Below are 17,607 nucleotides of genomic sequence, written 5' to 3' on the forward strand. Positions count from 1 at the left end.
TCACAGGTTAAGGTAAAAATATTGGAAGCAACAAGAAAGAAACAATTTAAATATCATGGAGCTACAGTAAGGATTACATGAGCTCTATGAGCTACGTTGTTGAAGGACCACAGATTTTGAAATACTATGTTTTGTAAAGCAAAAGAGCTGGGGTTTCAACTAAAAGTAGCTCACCTAGAAAAGTTAAATATAATCCTGAATGGAAAAGAAAATGAATATTTAACAAGCTGAAAGACTTGACAAAAACAAGAGAACTTAAAGAAAAATTCACCATATAACATTGAGGAAAACTATAAGGAAAACATTAAATACCAAATGTAAGTGACTCAATAAGGTCAAATTATTTAGTTCTTATATATCAAAATATTAATAGTTCTTTTATGACTATCAGTATTTGGGTACTTGGAAAGAAGAAAGGTTTGGACTGAATTAAGTAAGATGGAGTGGTTCTAAAAAATGAAATTGTATAGGTAGAGATAAAAAAAAGAGTACCTATATAAATGAGGCATAAAAGGATAATTGATACAGAAAAAACTTGTAGAGGGAAGAGCAGGTAGTGCAAGAACCTTACTCTCATCAGAAATGGGTTAAAGAGAGAACAATATAAAACTCTTCTAAATTTGGAAAGAAATAAGAGAGTAAAAAAGATAGGGTGGGTAGAGAGGAAAAGGAAGATACTCTTAGAGGGGTAAATAGATTGAGGAACAAGAGGACAAAGTAGCAGGTGGAAATAAAGCAGAGGAGTGAGGGAGATAAGAATAGAGTGAGAAGGATAGTGAGAAAAAAATAGGAATAAAATATAAAACAAGTAAGAATAAAATATAAAACAAGCTAGAATGTAATGGGATGAATTTATCATGAAATGGAAACTGATGGCTGATTAAAAATTTGAATTTAACAATGTTACTTTCAGAAAATACTATAAAAATGAGACACATACACACAAAGATAAAATAAAGGTTAAGAATAGAATGTATTATATAAAAGAACAGAAGTAGTAATCATGATATCAGATAAAGTTAAAGCTTAAAAAATTAATAAAACAAAAAATAAGGAAATTAAAACATATGTCAGCAATATTATTCAAAATTGTTTTAGATAATTTAAAATATTTAGACAGCATAAAATAATTGAGACTATACCTGCCAAAACAGGCACAGGAAATACATGAACATAAGCATAAAATGCTTTTTATACAAATAAAGTAAGATCTAAATAATTTAAATCTGTTATTAATGGGTAAGTAGAGCCAATTTAATTTCAAAATGACAATTTTGCCTGACTAATCTATTTTTTAATGCCATACAAATTAAATTATTAAAAATTATCTTACTGAGTAAGAAAAAATAGTTCATTTGGAAGAACAAAAGGTCAGAAACTTATTATGAATTATATTATAATCTTAAACTATATTATAAGGTAAGGATATTATTGAAGTGTAAAATGGATAATTTTGATTATTTTAAAATAATATTTTATTGTTTAAATAAAATCTGTGTAGCCAAGAATAGGAAAAATGCAGAAAATTGTGGGGGTGGGGTTTTTCATAGACAGTGGGTAGGAATATTGTTGGGGTGTAGAAAATGATGAACTGGTTAATTCTTTTAAAAAGATGGAAAGACTTGGATTTAGGAAGGAAGTTGTTGTTCATTCTAAAAACAAAAAGTAAAAATAAGCATAGTCTGAAATTGTGTGTATATGTGTAGGGGAACATAATTATATATCAATAACAGAAATATATGAAAAATACATTAGTAATCAAAGAATATGAACATTTCAAAAAATGAATTGCAAACTTTTAACAACCATGTGAAAAAATGCTTCAAATTAATAATATTAAGATATTGATGACTAATTGTTGTTGGGCAGCTAAGTAGTTCAGTGAATTATTAGTCTTGGAGTCAGAAGGACCTGAGAGCAAATCCATTCTCAGACATTAGTAGTTATATGACCTGGGTAAGTCACTAAACCTTATTTGTTTTCATTCTTCATCTATAAAATGAGCAGTAGAAGGAAATGGTAAACCACTCCAGTGTCTTTGCTAAGAAAACTCCAAATAGCATCATGGAGAGTTAGATATGACAAAATGACTTAACAACAAAAACAAAACAATCATATGAAAGATGTTTCAAATCATCAATATTAAGAAAAGTACATATATTACACACATATATGTATACATATATGTATATATAAAACATGTACATATGTTCCTATATATTATATAATATATGCATATACAAGGCCAATTTCACTTCATACCCAACAAATAGACAAAGTTGATAATAGGCAATGTTGGAAGTATTGTGGAAAGATAGGCACACCGTCATATTGTTGGTGCAGTTATGAATCAATCCAATCATTTGAAAAAACTATTTGGAATTAGGCAAATAAAGTGACTAAATTGTCTGTACCCTTTTATCCAGAGGTTACATTAGTAGGCATAAACCCCAAGGAGTTTATTCAAAAATAAGTAGATAGTCTCCATATAAATCAAAATATAGCAGCAGTTTTTTATATAATATATAGGAACATATGTACATGTTTTATATATACATATATGTATACATATATGTGTGTAATATATGTACTTTTCTTTAAGAATGTGTGGGAAAACAGAAAAACATAGAACGATTATGAAATGAAGTAAGTAGAATCAAAAAAACAATGTACACACTGATCACAAGAAAAAATTACTATGGTGACAAGAAAGATCAAAACATACACTCTGAAGATGATAACAAAACTAAAGCTCCTACATCCAAATCCTCCAAGAAAAATAAGAATTGGTCTCAGGCTATGAAAGAACCGAAAGGGGAGTTTGAAAATCAAATAATAGAAACAGAAGAAAAATTAGAAAAAAAGAATTGAGAGAGTAGTGCACAAAAAGAAATACAAAAGGTTAATAAGTAGAAGAATGCCCTAAAAAGCTAAATTGGCCAATTGGGAAAGGAGGTAAAAAAGTTCACTGAGGAAAATAAATCCTTAAAAATTGGAACCGAGCAAATGGAAAGTTGTGACTTTATGAGAAATCAAGATAAAATAAAGTGTAGCCCCAAAAATGAAAAAAATGGGGAAAAAAGTGAAATATCTCTTTGGAAAAACAACTGACCTAGAAAATAGATCCAGGAGAGAAAGTTTAAAATTATTGTTCTATCTAAAAGTCATGACCAAAAAAAGTACCTGGACATCATAAGAAATTATCAAGGAAAACTGTCTTGATAATCTAGAATCAGATGGTATAACAGAAATTAAAAGAATGTACTGAGCACTTACTAAAAGAAATCCCAAGATGAAAATTCTCAGAAATATTTTAGACAAATTTCAGAACTCCTAGTTCAAGGAGAAAATATTGCAAACAATAAGAAAGAAGCAATTTAAGTATAGTGAACCTACAGTCAAAATAACACAAAACAACATTAAAGAACTGGACAGTTTGGAATATGATATTCTGGAGAGCAATAGAGTTAGAATTGCAACCAAGAATAACCTACCTAGCAAAACTGAGCATAATCCTTCTGTGGAAAAGGTAGACATTCAATGAAATAGAGGATTTTCAAGCATTCATGATGAAAAGACCAGAACTGAATAGAAAATTTTATCTTCAAATACAGGACTTTGGAGAAACATAAAGAGATAATCAGAAAAGTGATATCATATGCTGAATCGATTTATATTTCTACATAGGAAGGTCATATTTGTAACTCATTAGAACTTTCTCATGACTATGGCAGTTAGAAGGAGTATATATATAGACAGGCCACAGGTGTGAGTTGAATATGAAGAGATAATATCTTTTTTAAAAAATGATGAAATTAAGGGGAGAGAGAAGAATGTACTGAGAGAAGGGGAAAGGGAGAAGTGGAATGATATAAATTATCTGCCATAAAAAAAGAGGCAAGAAAAAGTTTTTACAGTGGAGGAGAAGAGGAGGAAAGGATGAATGAACACATTTTACTCTCTTCAGAATTGGCTCAAAGAGGAAATAATGGCTATAGAAATTCATCTTACCCTGCAGAACAATAGGAAGGAAATGGGATATGGGAAGAGAGGGAGTGATAAAAGAGAGGACATATTGGGGGAGAGAATGGTCAGTAGCAAAACACCTTTGAAGAGTGACAGATGAAAGGAGAGAGAGAATAAATGGAGGAAAATACAAAAGCAATAGTAATTGTAATTTTTACAAATTACCATTTTACAAATTTACAAATTACAAATACAAACACAATTACAATTACAATTGTAACTGTTTCTCTGATAAGTCCTCTTTTCTCAAACATAGAGGGAACTGAGTCAAATTTATTTAAAAAAAAAAAAAAAAGGTAAGAGTCATGCCCCAAATGATAAATTGTAATGCTGGAAAAACTGAAGCAAGATAGAGATTAGAGAGTATTTTAATATTTTAATTAAAAGGAAAAGATTTACTGGAACCAAATGGATCCATGGTTTGGTCCCAGGGCTGAATGAGACTATGGTCTCCAAGAAATCCAGCAAACAATGTGAGTTCTCAATGACCTATATACACGTGGCTCAGGCTCAGGGGGTAGACTGAGGCAGGGGTGTAATCAGCATGCTGAGAGCGGGAACAGGACTCTGACAGGGTGGGGTGAGCTATCGGAGATGGGATGACATAATGGGGGGAGGTACTCCCAACATGGGGAGAGAAATCTTGAAAGACAGTATCTGATATTCTGATAGCTTGGGATGGGGAGAGGCATTCTGATATTCTAAGACATAAGATCTTTTATCCTTATCAAATATTCTCATTAAGAGGGAGGGGTGGTTTTGCAGTACAATTATAAACTGAGGCAGAACACTTAGGGAAACTGAGGCAGGACTGGGTCAGGATAATTAGGAAATTGAATCAGAACAATAAAAGAGAACTGTGGCATAACAAAATATTTAAAAGATATGATGTATGCCCAAAGGGCATATTCTTTGACCTAACAATACCATTATTAGGCATGAAAAACAAAAGTGATTTTGAAAAAAAAAACATAAAAATGATCTATATGTACAATATATATAATGTGTGTGTTTGTGTGTGTATGTGTGTGTATATATGTATATATATATATATATATATATATATATATATATATATATATTATATATATACATATCAGTTCTCTTCTCAGGACCAAAAAAAACAGGAAATTGAGGGGATGCCCATCAATTGGGGAATGGCTAAATAAAGTATGGTTTGTATCTGTGATTTGATATTGTTCTATGGGGAATGATGAGCAGGATGTTCTCCGGAAAGAAAAAAAAAAGCCTGGAAGGTCCTCCATGAACTCAAGCAAAGCAAAATGCACGAAATAATAGCAGTATTCTGGGATGACCAGCTTTAAATGACTTTGCCATTCTCAGCAGTACAACAATTCACAATGCTCTCTCTCTCTCGCTCTCTCTCTCTCTCTCTCTCTTTATTTTTCTTGAAGATTTTTTTCATTAAGGTGGGAAATCTATGATTTTATTTTCACAATATGACTTTTATGGAAATGTTTTGCATAGTTTCACATGTGGTTTCTTAATGGGGAATCAGGTAGGGATAAAGGAAAGAATCTGGAACTCCAAAGTCTTTAAAACAAATATAAAATAAATTGTTTTAAATGTAACTGGGAGAAAATATTAAATAAATTTTTAAAAACAAAAAAAAATTAGAGAAAGGCCCATTAGAACTAACATTAGAGGTGTTAAACTGGCATAGATTCTAAAAGAAGGAAATTCATTATTGGAAAGTCTATAGGAAGGTGAATACACCAATTCTCTGCTGGTGGAGTTATGCATTGATTCAACAGTTTGGAAATCAATTTGCAATTGTGCATGAATACAGAGTAAATTGTTTACATCCTTTCATCCAGATTACACTATTGGGAATATATTCTTAGAATGTTATTAGCAAGAAGAGAGTCAAATTTACAATAACAACAACACAAATTTATAGCAATATCATTTGTGATAACAAAAATCTGGAAACCAAGAATGTCCCCAAAGATTGGAAAATGCTGAAGCAATTTGTAGAACATAAAAATAATAGAATATTCTTGCATTGTGAGAAATATTGGATACAAAGAATTCAGAGAGAAATTATAAAGTTTTGTTTGAAATGATGCACAGTGAAGAAAACCGAAAGAACAATATATGAACTGAGGCAACTATTGTAAATAAAGTAAGAATGGAAACAACAAAATTTCATTCAGTTACAGTGGTTAGTATTAATATCATGCTGTCAGTTAAAGGACACATTCTTCTTTTTTGTAAATAAGCAGTAATCTAAGTAATATAATCTTAACCTGGAGTCCTAGATAGATTTCAGGATGCTTATGGAGTTGGATAAGAAAAAAGTAGATCTGTATATCAATGTAACAAGTTTCTTTTGTAAGAACATACATATTTTCTTTAACTTTGTACATTTTAAAAAATATTCTAAGAAGGGCATCCATTGCCTGTTCCAAATATCAATGGCATACATATATACAGAAAAGGTTAAGAGTCCTGGATCTTGGTTTTTGTTTTATTTTATTTTTCCCCTACTTTATAAGGCAGATCAACTGGGTGTCTGCTGGGCATTGTTTGTTAGATCTAAACAAAGTGTATTAATGTTTTTAAACAATAAATAAAGCAAGTTAAAAATTGCCTCTTTAATTTTAAAAATACTAATCCTAATATAGACTAAGCCCTATAATGTCTCTTTGGGTTTTCAGGTTCCCAAAATAATCTTTCTACTCCCTATAAAACCTGCCAGGTCTTTAAAATGACCATATTATAAGATTTGAAATACATTTTAACCAATCTGGGCAAGGAGAGAAACATGGAACAAATGATCCATTGGATATAAACTCAGCCAGAGTTGAAATACAAGGGGAAAGGAATAGAAATCTCAATAACTAGTTATAGTCAAGGCTTTCAAACCCACAAGGTTTGGGTGGTCTCAAGATTCTGGATCAAGTCTTTCCCAAGACACGTTTGTCCATTTCATCTTAAAATAAACTTACATTATTTTTCATTTTCTGTGGTTTGAAAAAGAATGATTCAAGGCTAATAACATAATAATAATAACAGGCAACATCCATCTAAAAGAATAAATCACTAATCAAAATGAGAAGGACTTGGCATTGGAGAATGGACTACGCCTGCCTGGAGGGGAAAGCTTCAGGCTATAAGAACAGAGAATTTGAACAAGAGTTTCTCTGTGTATAAATCCCTTGTCCACTGATGAGGGCTTTATGAACTTCTCTGCATTTTGTCCTGACATAAAAGTGCCTTGAGCTTGTGGATTCAGAGCAAGTCACCCAGTAGATATACTAACCCTAAAAACAATAGCCCTTTCAAAACTGTAATTACTAATGCTTTTGAACTGCTGAATCAAGTGCTGAATTCTGAATGTCTTTAAACTCAGCTCTCTCCCCAAAAGCAATTACCTTAAGATCCAAGCACCCACATGTCACTTTTGTGATAGGGGACCTGAAAAAAAAGATCATCGTTTGACTCCAAGTGTGCCTACATTGTACAAGTTTTTTGCAGTCTAATATTTGGAACAGTTATTCAGGAGCCAATTTATTAGAGATAATTTATTCCAGATCCTTGCTGGAATAAACAATGCTCTTGAGTATCCACAGATGTTTAGCCAATAGGGAACTGACTGGCTACATGAGTTTCTACACATCTTTTAGCAAAATCAAAAACCCACACACAATACCCAGCACTCGGAGCCTTCATGTGGATTTGAGACATTCCCTGGGGCCTTAAACAAATGAATGGATTACAGTCATTTCTAGATGTAATTTTTTCATCTGTGACAGATATAATATGGATAATGGCATTCACTTAATAAGCAATCCAGTATAATTTAACAGAACTTAACAATAGGAGTTACAAAGAGTTTTCACTGCACTAAAGTTTCAGAACACAGTATAACTGACAGAAACTTGCAGAAGGGAAATGACTAACCTACAATTGGTGTCATACTGAATTCATCATTATATTGTTGTTATTGTTATTCTTTTAATAGCCTATAAGAATCAAGAATATTTATTGAGTGGTTTGACATGGTTGGACTAAAATATTAAGAATTTAATATAAATAATCTTTCTTGTTTCATGGTACTTTTTATACTCTATAATGACGATGATGATAACTTACATTTATAGAATGCTTCATTGTTTACAAAGTATATGTATTTCCTCAGTTGATTCTCAAATAGCTTTGTGAAGTAGACACTATTATTGTCTCACTTTTACAGAGATGCAGGGCTACATAGTAGGTAGAGAACAGGACCTTGCATCAGAAAGACCTGAACTCAACCCTACCTCTAACCTGTATTGGGTCTATTGGTGAGTCTGCCTGACTCAAGTGTCTCTTCCCTGCAATTCAGCCTCCACCAGCCATCAGAGTGATTTTCCTAAAGAGAAGTTTGATAATCCACCTCCCTATTCAACAAATTCCAGTGGCTTCCTATCACCTCCAGGATCAAATACAAAATTCTGTTTGGTGTTCAAAGTCTTAAGTATCCTAGACATCCCATACCTTTACAATTTTCTTATATTTTACTCCCCAATATGTACTCTTTGATACATAAACACCACTCCACCATCTGATCCCCAAACAAGGCATTCATTCAGTCTCTCAGCTCCAGACTTTTTCTTGCTATCCCCTATTCTGCTGACTTCTCTTATTTCTTTAAGTTGTAACTAAAATACTATCTTTTATAAGAAGTCTTTCCCAGATCCTATTATCCGTAATGCTTGCCTTCATTTAATTATTTCCTAATTATCCTATATATAGCTTCCTTTCAATATATTTCTTTACAAGTTGTCTCTCCTATTAGATTGTAAGAACTTTAAGGTCAGGAATTGTCTTTTATTCCTTTTTGTATCCACATAACACAATTCCTGGCACATAATAGTATCACAATAAAAGTTGATTGATTATTTGGTCATGAAAAAGTAACAAGGTAATGAATTAACTATCTGTGTTGGTGAATGGAATATCTCTATACTAATAATAATCTGAATAAACAGCAAGTTATAGATAAGCAGACTGAGGCACAGAGAAACTATGAATAGAGTGACTAAGGGACATAGAACTATAAAGAGTTTTAGGTAAGATTTAAATCCAAAGTCAATCCAAGTCCAATATTGTATTCACTATGCAATACTGAATTCCAGATTAATTTCTAGAATATTTAGTGTATTAATTAAAGTATTTGGATACTTTAAAATTGATCATCTGGGGAAAATATCATGGGTTAAGCACAAAACACATATTTCTAACCCAGAACTCTCTTTATGTGTAAATTGAGTAGATGATATTCTATGTAGTATAACAATCTTGTTTTCAAAATTCCATTTAGTCTTTCATTCTCCCTAAAATCTGAGGATAAGTATTCCCTAGACAAGTGTTCTTTGAATCCCTTCATTTTCTCCTCCAAGAAGGAGATCATAGAAATAAGACCTTCATCAGAGACATTTGATGTACATTCCTCCTCCCATTCTTGTTTCCCTTCTGATTTTAACTATATTAGATTCGTTTTAGCAAAAATTTTAAAATTTAAATAATTAAAATTGTCTATTTTGGAAAAAACCCAGAATTTCCTTTAGGACTATGTGACTGGATACATGTTGTTGATGGAAGTGGTCATCCATTTCAATCATGTCCAATTCTTTGGGATCCCAGTTGGGGTTTTCATGGTAAAGATACTGAAGTGGTTTTCCATTTCCTTCTCTAGCACATTTTTGCAGATAAGGAAATTAAGGCAAACAGACTTAAGAGACTTGTCCAGGTTCACACAGGTAATAAGTATCTGAGACCAGATTTGAATTCAGGAAAATAAAGTCCTCTTAACTCGAGACTCAGCAACTCTATCCACTCTGCCACCTACTTGCCCCACTGGATTCATGGCTAGATGTATAACGAATGAATGATGATTTCATTCAGTCATCAATGATGACTGCAATGAGGGAGATAATTTCTCCACATTAAGATCCCAGTCTAATTCTTAAAATGGGGACCACTGGACTGAATTGAAATTGCTTTCAAACTTTAGGTGTTTTCTATACTTTTATAATTTACACCCTCTTCAAATTGCATAACTGTACTATAATATCACAATTTGGCATTGTGCTATCCCAAAGAATTCATAAATTTGAAAAGTTCCCTAAATTAAACTTAAAATTTAACAGTCAAGTGGGGAAATAAGGTCAAGGTACGGTGAAAAAACCCACTGAATATAGAGTTATAAAGGACCTTTTTCTGCTATTGATTACCTAGGTATGTGAACTTAAGCATATCACTCACTTTTCTATAAAACTCAGTTTATATGTTGGATTAAATAACCTTCCAATTCAAAAATGAAGTCTATTAGCACATTCCCATTTAGATAAGTTCTAGTTTAGATTATGAAAATGAAAAGAACTCGAAAGCTGTGGAAAGGAAGAGCAAAATACCAAGACTTTTCAGAAGTTCTCACAAAGGCACACAGGATGAAATGCTGTCACACCATGTTGATGATCTGGCTATCATGTGTTTTTCATCTCTTTAAAATATGCAGTCTACATCTCTGTAGTCCTAGTATATCAACTGACATATATATAAATATCATCTCCAACCAGAACAAAGTGTAATGGTGACTTCAGGTCCTTTTTTCATATTGGTTCCAGCCACAGAAGTATCATAATTATGTCTCAAACCTTTTTGAACATCAATGTCTTTGGATCACTTAGTGCCAGATTTTTTAAGTGATGTAACTGCTGTCCACACACTACTTACTATTCCCAATTCAAGTAGCTCATCTAAACCAGTTTCACCCATTAGAGATCTTCCTGAAATCAAACTAATCTTTGTAGCTTCCTTGGTCTCATATGTGAATGTTCAACCTAGCTGACACCTAAAAGATTACAACACAGAAATAGAATATGGGCATTTTTACTGTGTACACAGGCTCACTTATTTTGTTTTGTTTGTTTGGAGGGCTAGTTTTTTCTATTTAATATTTTATTTTTTCCAAATTACATATAAAATTTTTTTAACCTTAATTTTTTCTAATTTTGACTTCCAAATTCCCTAACTCCCCACCTCTTTATCCTATCCCCTCATTGAAAAGGCAAGCAATTTGATATAGGTTGTACATATACAGTCATGTAAAACATATTTTCATACTAATCATATTGTGAAAGAAAATACAACCCCCCCAAGATAAACAAAGTTTTAAAAAGTATGCTTCAATCTGCATTCCAGTGTCATCAGTTCTTTCTCTGGGAGTGGATATCATTTTTTAATATAAGTTCTTCAGAAATATTTTTCAGAATTGTATCATTGTATTGCTGAGAATAGTTGTCACTTACAGTTGATCATTGTACAATGTTGTTGTTAGCATGTATAATGTTCTCCTGCTTCTCCTCATTTGTCTTCATGTAAATCTTTCCAAGGTTTTTCTGAAATCAACCTGCCCATCATTTCTTAAAGCACAGTAGTATTCTATCACAATCATATACCACAATTTGTTCATCCATTGGATCCCCTCGATCCAATGAATCTAAGGCATCCCTTTGATTTGCAATTCTTTGCCACTACAAAAAGAGCTGCAATAAATATTTTTGTATATATAGGACCCTTTCCTTTTTATTTTTTATCTCTTTAAGATACAGACCTAATAGTGTACTGCTGGATCAAAGGACCTATCCAGTTTCATAGATCTTTGGGCAAGGGTCCAAACTGCTCTCCAGAGTGGTTGAATCAGTTTACAATTCCACCAGATGCCTTCCAATATTTGTCATTTTCCTTTTCTGTCATACTAATCAATCTGATAGGTATGGGACTGATATCTCAGAGTCTTAATTTGCTTTTCTCTAATCAATAATGGTTTAGAGCATTTTTCCATATGATAATAGAGAACTTAGATTACTTCATGTAAAAACTGTTTACTCATATCTTTTGACTATTCATTAATTGGGGAGTGACTTGTATTCTTATAAATTTGATTCTCTATATATTTTAAAAATGAGGCCTTTATCAGATAAACTTGATGTAAAAAATTTCTTCATAGTTATGAGTACTATGTATTTCCCTCTATCCATTTCCCCGTTGATCCTATTCGCTCCTTTCACCTTATCCATTTTCAAAAGTGTTTTGCTTACTACCTTCCCCAATCTGCTTTCCCAGTTCAACCTTCTCTTATCCCTTTTCCCTCTTACTTTTTTGTAGGTTAAAATAGATTTCTATAACCAACTGAACATGTATATTATTCTCTTTTTGAAACAATTCCAATAAGAGTAAGATTCAAATGCCCTCTTTTCTTCCATCCTCCCCTCCAACCACTGTAAAAGCGCTTTCTCATATCTATTGTATGAAATAATTTACCCTATTTTATCTCTTCTGTCTCCCTTTTCCCAATTCATTCCACTTTTTTATCCCTTAATTTTGTTTTTTTAAGATATCATCCCATCATATTCAACTCATATCTGTGTCCTCTATGTACATATGCTCCTTGTAATTACCCTAATAATGATAAAGTTCTTAGGAGTTAGAATTATCATGTTGCCATGTAGGAATATAAATAGTTTCGTTTTATTAAATTGCTTGCTATTTTTCTTTTTTTGTTTACGTTTTTAATGTTTCTCTTGAGTTTTTATTTGAAAATCAAATTTTCTATTTAACTCTGGTTTGGGGTTTTTGTTTTTTTTTTTTTAATCGGGAATACTTAAAAGTCATCTATTTCATTAAATGCCTATTTCCTTCCTGAAGGATCTTATTAGATAGGTGATTCTTAGCCTATCTCCTTTGCCTTACAGAATATAATATTTTAAACACGTTGATCCTTTAATGTAGCAGGTGCTAAACCTTAGGTTATTTTGACTGTGACTTCCCAATATATTAAGTCTTCAATTCTGGCTGCTTAAAATATTTTCTCCTTGATCTAAAAGCTTTAGGATTTGGTCATAATATTCTCATTTTGGGACCCCTTTCAGGAGGTGACTGATATATTCTTTTAATTCCCAGTTTACCCTATAGTTCTAAAATATCAAGGCAATTTAATTTAGCTCACCTAGATCATTTTCCAAGGAGATATTTCACATTTTTCCTGTTTTCCATTCTTTTGTTCTATTTTATTATATCTTGATGTCTCATGGAGTCATTAGCTTCTTCTTATCCAATTCAAATTTTTAAGGAATAATTTTTTTCATTGAGTTTTTGCATCTTTTTTTCTAATTGGCTAATTCTGCTTTTTAAGGAGTTCTCATCAGTGAAATTTTGCCTCTTTTTCCATTTGGCTTATTCCATTTTTCAAGATATTATTTTCTTTAGTATTTTTTGAGCCTTCTTTGCCAAATTGTTGACTTTTTTTCATGATTTTCTTGCATACTTTCATTTCTTTCCCCAGTTTTTCCTCTACTTTTCTTATTTTTAAAACCCTTTTTGAGTTTTTCCAGAGTCTAAGACCAATTCATACTTTTCTTTGAGGCTTTCGATGATAGAGCCATTTTGCCATTATTGTCTTCTTAGTAAGTATGTTGATCTTTCCTGTCACCACAATAACAACAACTTCAGGTTCTTTTTTTGTCATTTAATCATTTTCCAGTATGTTTTGATTTTACTTTTAACTTTATTTTAAAGTTGGGTTCTGACCCCAAGATGAAGAAGACTCTGTCCCAAACTTCAGGCACTTTATGCAGCTAATTTTCAGAGTAGTTCTGAGCTGCTGTAAATTTTCAGTTCTTCTAGAGTGATCATAATCTAAGGAAAGATATGTTTGCAATTCCCTTGGCCTGTGTTCTACTCTGTGAGTGACCACAAGCACTCTTTTCTGCCATGAAACTATAATCAGGGTCTCAGGATTCCACTTCTTGTGCTATCTCAAGCTGCTAACATGCCTCCTTGCCCTAGGACTGTGATACATACTGTAATCCAGAACTATGATCCACAACTGCAGCCCAGGATGAAACATCATCCTGAACCCAAAGCCAGGGTAGAGACCTCTGTAATCTCCTTCTGACAAGTTATCTAATCCCCTTAGTATCTGTAGAGTGAGAGCTCCAGAAGCTACTGCTGATGATTCAATTGTCCTCATGGCCAGTTACTATGCTGGAGCCTTGCTGGGGCATTGCCCGGGCTGGACTGTACTCCACTTTTGCCCTCGTGCAACAGACCTTTCCTACTGACCTTCCAGGTTGTCTTGGGTTGGAAAATTGCTTTCACTCCATCCTTTTGTGTGTTCTGCCATTTCAGAATTCATTTGGAGGCATTATTTTAAAGTTTTTTGGAGGGGAATTTTGTAGAGCTCAAGTGAGTCCTGCACTTTCTCCTCCATCTTTACTCACTTACTTTGAAAAGGAAAAATATAGAACTTGGAACATAGGATAATTATCATAGTATCTAAGCAATGAGAGATAATGGGGCATAGAGAAGATTGTTTGAAAGCCTGCCTCAGAGGCAGGAAGACCAGGCTAAAGTCACTTAAAGACTTAGTCTCTCTAATAAATGCTCCAGGCAATACTCTAACAATTACTATTAATTGCAGGGCAGACACTTAAGTGAAGGAAGTTTCCTCACTGGAAATTCTCTATAATAATGAAATAACAGATCTTTTATTATGGCAGTAATAAAAAGGCAGTATTGCATCAGAGAGAAAGAGAGAAGACTGATCTTTGAGTACTTACTACGTGTTAGGTACTGAATTAAGCATTTTACAAATATTATCTCATTTAATCCTCACCAATAATCCAGAGACTATATATATACGTGTATGTATGTGATATTTTATATCATATATATCTAATATTTATGTAGAGAGAGATACAGTTTTATAAATATATATGTATACATATAAACATATCTATCTATATCTGAATCTTGTTTCGAAATCGTCTTCCTAATTTCAGGCCCAGATCTAGAGTATATAAGTAATATTCTATTTTACACACACACACACACACACACACACACACACACCTTATATATATCTATATATCTATCTATAGATAGATAGATAGATGAGGAAACAAAGAGAGGCACAGAGAAAGAGAGAGAGAGAGATAGAACCAGAGACACAGCAACAAAGAGAATATATAAGTTAGGTATTAATAAACCCTTAATTAATTTGAAGAATAAAGTGTTTTCATTGCTGAAAAAATTGATGATACCAGACAAGGAACATCTTGTGATTAGCTGAGAGAATTAGATTTATCTTTAGAATACTATAATATGGCAAACTAGTTCATAATCAAAAAACCAGAAGCAGACCAATATGGTAAAAAGGAGCCCTATACAAGTCAGAGAAAGAGAATCTTGAAGTAACCTTGTAAATATGGGAGTTCCATCATGATCATCAGAAGAACTTATATTCTACCAGCAGGATGTGACATCTATAAAGGTAAGAATAATTTAAAAAGCAGACTGTGCATTGGGTAAAGAGAATAGATAAAATACTCTGAGAAAACTGTGTGAGAACATATCTTAAGTATTATAGTGGGGTGGGAAATGAAGGAAGACTTCTGGGACAAGGTGGCTCCTGATCTGAGTTTGGAAAGAAGAGAAGAATTTGAAAGTTTGGAGGGGAAGCATTCTGAAAAGATGGTAAAGTAGATCAGAAATGTCCAGACTTTCCCAGTTTCTTCCACAAATAAACAGAAAAGCCCCATGAAATTGATGAGGTTTAGATTTAGAGAACCAAAATGAAATTCGGGTTTCTGGTGGTCAGGGAGTTAAATGATAAGGTCTAGTAGCAAGTTCAGGGTTCAGGGAACCAAATAGAGAGGTCTGGCTCTCCTGCAACCCCTTGGGATTTCAGCGCAAGGGTAGGGAGTTTTGGGGACTCCCTTCTATTAGCACAGAGGTTCTCTGTAAAGGAATTTACAGACCCAAAAACCTAGATTGATAAAAGAGGTTTATTATGGGGATTGGAAGTATAAAGTCTGGTTAGGAAAATAGGTGAGGATAAAGAGAGGATGGCACCGAAAAAGAATATTATTCCAGTGGGCAGATCTATGGAAAATGGAGTTTTGCACTGAGAATGCAGTTCTCAGTGGGCAGAAAGTCCTGGTGGCTGAGTAGGCCACCGAGGTCCATCTGCAAAGAATGGAAGCTTATTATATTGCTTCTCTTGGTGGAAGTTGGGAAACTTGAGTAGATCATCAGAATGGGGCTGGGACAATGGGAGCAGATCAGAACCCGTGGGGGCTGGGAGAGCCCAAGTTGGTTCAGATCCAGTGGGGGCTGGGACAAGCCTGGATCTCCTTTTAGAATTCAAAGGGGTGCTTTTGACCAGGATTTATGAATCAAAAGCCCTGGCTTTCTAGACTGAAATGCTTCAGCCAGGAGGGCCTAGGAATCTGAAAAGAATCACAGATTAATCTGAAAGGAATCACAAATCAATAGGAAATAGTTTCTTAAAGGGTAGAGTAGAAAAAATAAAGCAAAAATAGAGAAGTCATTCTCCTAAAATAACCTAAGACCGCTATGGAAAAGACTAGCCCTCCAGGAGGTGTGAGTAAAGTACAAACTCCTCTGGACCAACTCCACCGAATTAACAAGTAGTAGGCCCTGAGAGCAAACTGTCAGGAAACAGTAGGCCTCAAGAAATTTCACCTCATAAGCTTTCATCTCAGAGTCTCCCGAACTTTTACCTTACAAACTTTTATCTAAGATTGAAGGAACCACACACATACGATTTCAGGAAGCCAATGTTGACCAGAAGTGGTCCTGGATTGTGGCTGTGGATGAGGAGTTCACACAGAGTGCAGTATTTCAGAGAGAAAGAACATTTTCAGAACAGCATGATGGGGGTCCCTAACTGTGGCTTGAGAGAAGAAAGAAGTCTCTGAGGTTGAGCTTCCAAACAGAATTCAGAAAATAGCAGTAAGGAAGAACTGCGGCCTAGGGCAACATTACCCACAATTTGGGATTAAAATCTGATTATAATAATAAGCCCTAAAAATAAAAATTAAATAATATATTATAAAAATGAGTAAATGAAGGAAAAACAATCTGATCATAAGTAGCTATTTTGGTATTTTAAAAAGTCTGAATTCTCCTTCAGAGGAACATAGGTTAAAAAAAAAAAAAGCCCCTCTTACCTCAAAAAGTAAGATCAAATGGTCACAAGCCCCAAAAGAGTTCTTGAAAGAACTGTAAAAGGAATTCAAAAATCAATTAAGAAAGATTGAAGAAAAATTAGAAAAACAAACAAAAGCAATCCAAGAAAATTATAAAAAGAAAATGAACTGAAAAAGTGGATACAAAATCTTAAGGAAGAAAATATTTCCTTGAAAATTAGAATTGGGCAAGAGGAACAAATGACATTATAACTCACCAAGAAATAATAAAACTAGAAAAAATAACAGAAAATCTGAAACATTAAAAAAAAACCCAGCTAATCTGGAGAACAGATCAAGAAGAGACAATATAAAAATTGTCATGATACCTGAAAGCTTTAAATAAGAGGGCAAATAGAAATTGAAAAAAAAAAAAAAGCCAACAGAAAACTATAGTTCACCATCTGAAAGAGATCCCAGCAGGAAAATGTCATAGTCAAGTTTCAAAAGTTGCACATTAAAGGAGAAAATATTGTGAGCAACAAGAAAAAAAATTAATTCTCTAGTATAGTCAGAA

General features: G+C 33.2%; 1 protein-coding gene across 1 annotated transcript in view; it reads right to left on the reverse strand.

The window, feature by feature from the left end:
• DLEU7 (deleted in lymphocytic leukemia 7) overlaps positions 1-16,790 on the reverse strand; it is a 76,810-nt gene extending 60,020 nt beyond the window's left edge. The window contains exon 1 of the mRNA XM_003764567.4: positions 16,665-16,790. The gene's annotated coding sequence lies outside the window, so the exon portion shown is untranslated. The remainder of the gene's footprint in view (positions 1-16,664) is intronic.
• Positions 16,791-17,607: the final 817 nt, after the last annotated feature.

This window comes from Sarcophilus harrisii, chromosome 3, assembly GCF_902635505.1.
Source record: "Sarcophilus harrisii chromosome 3, mSarHar1.11, whole genome shotgun sequence".
Classification (NCBI taxonomy): domain Eukaryota; kingdom Metazoa; phylum Chordata; class Mammalia; order Dasyuromorphia; family Dasyuridae; genus Sarcophilus; species Sarcophilus harrisii.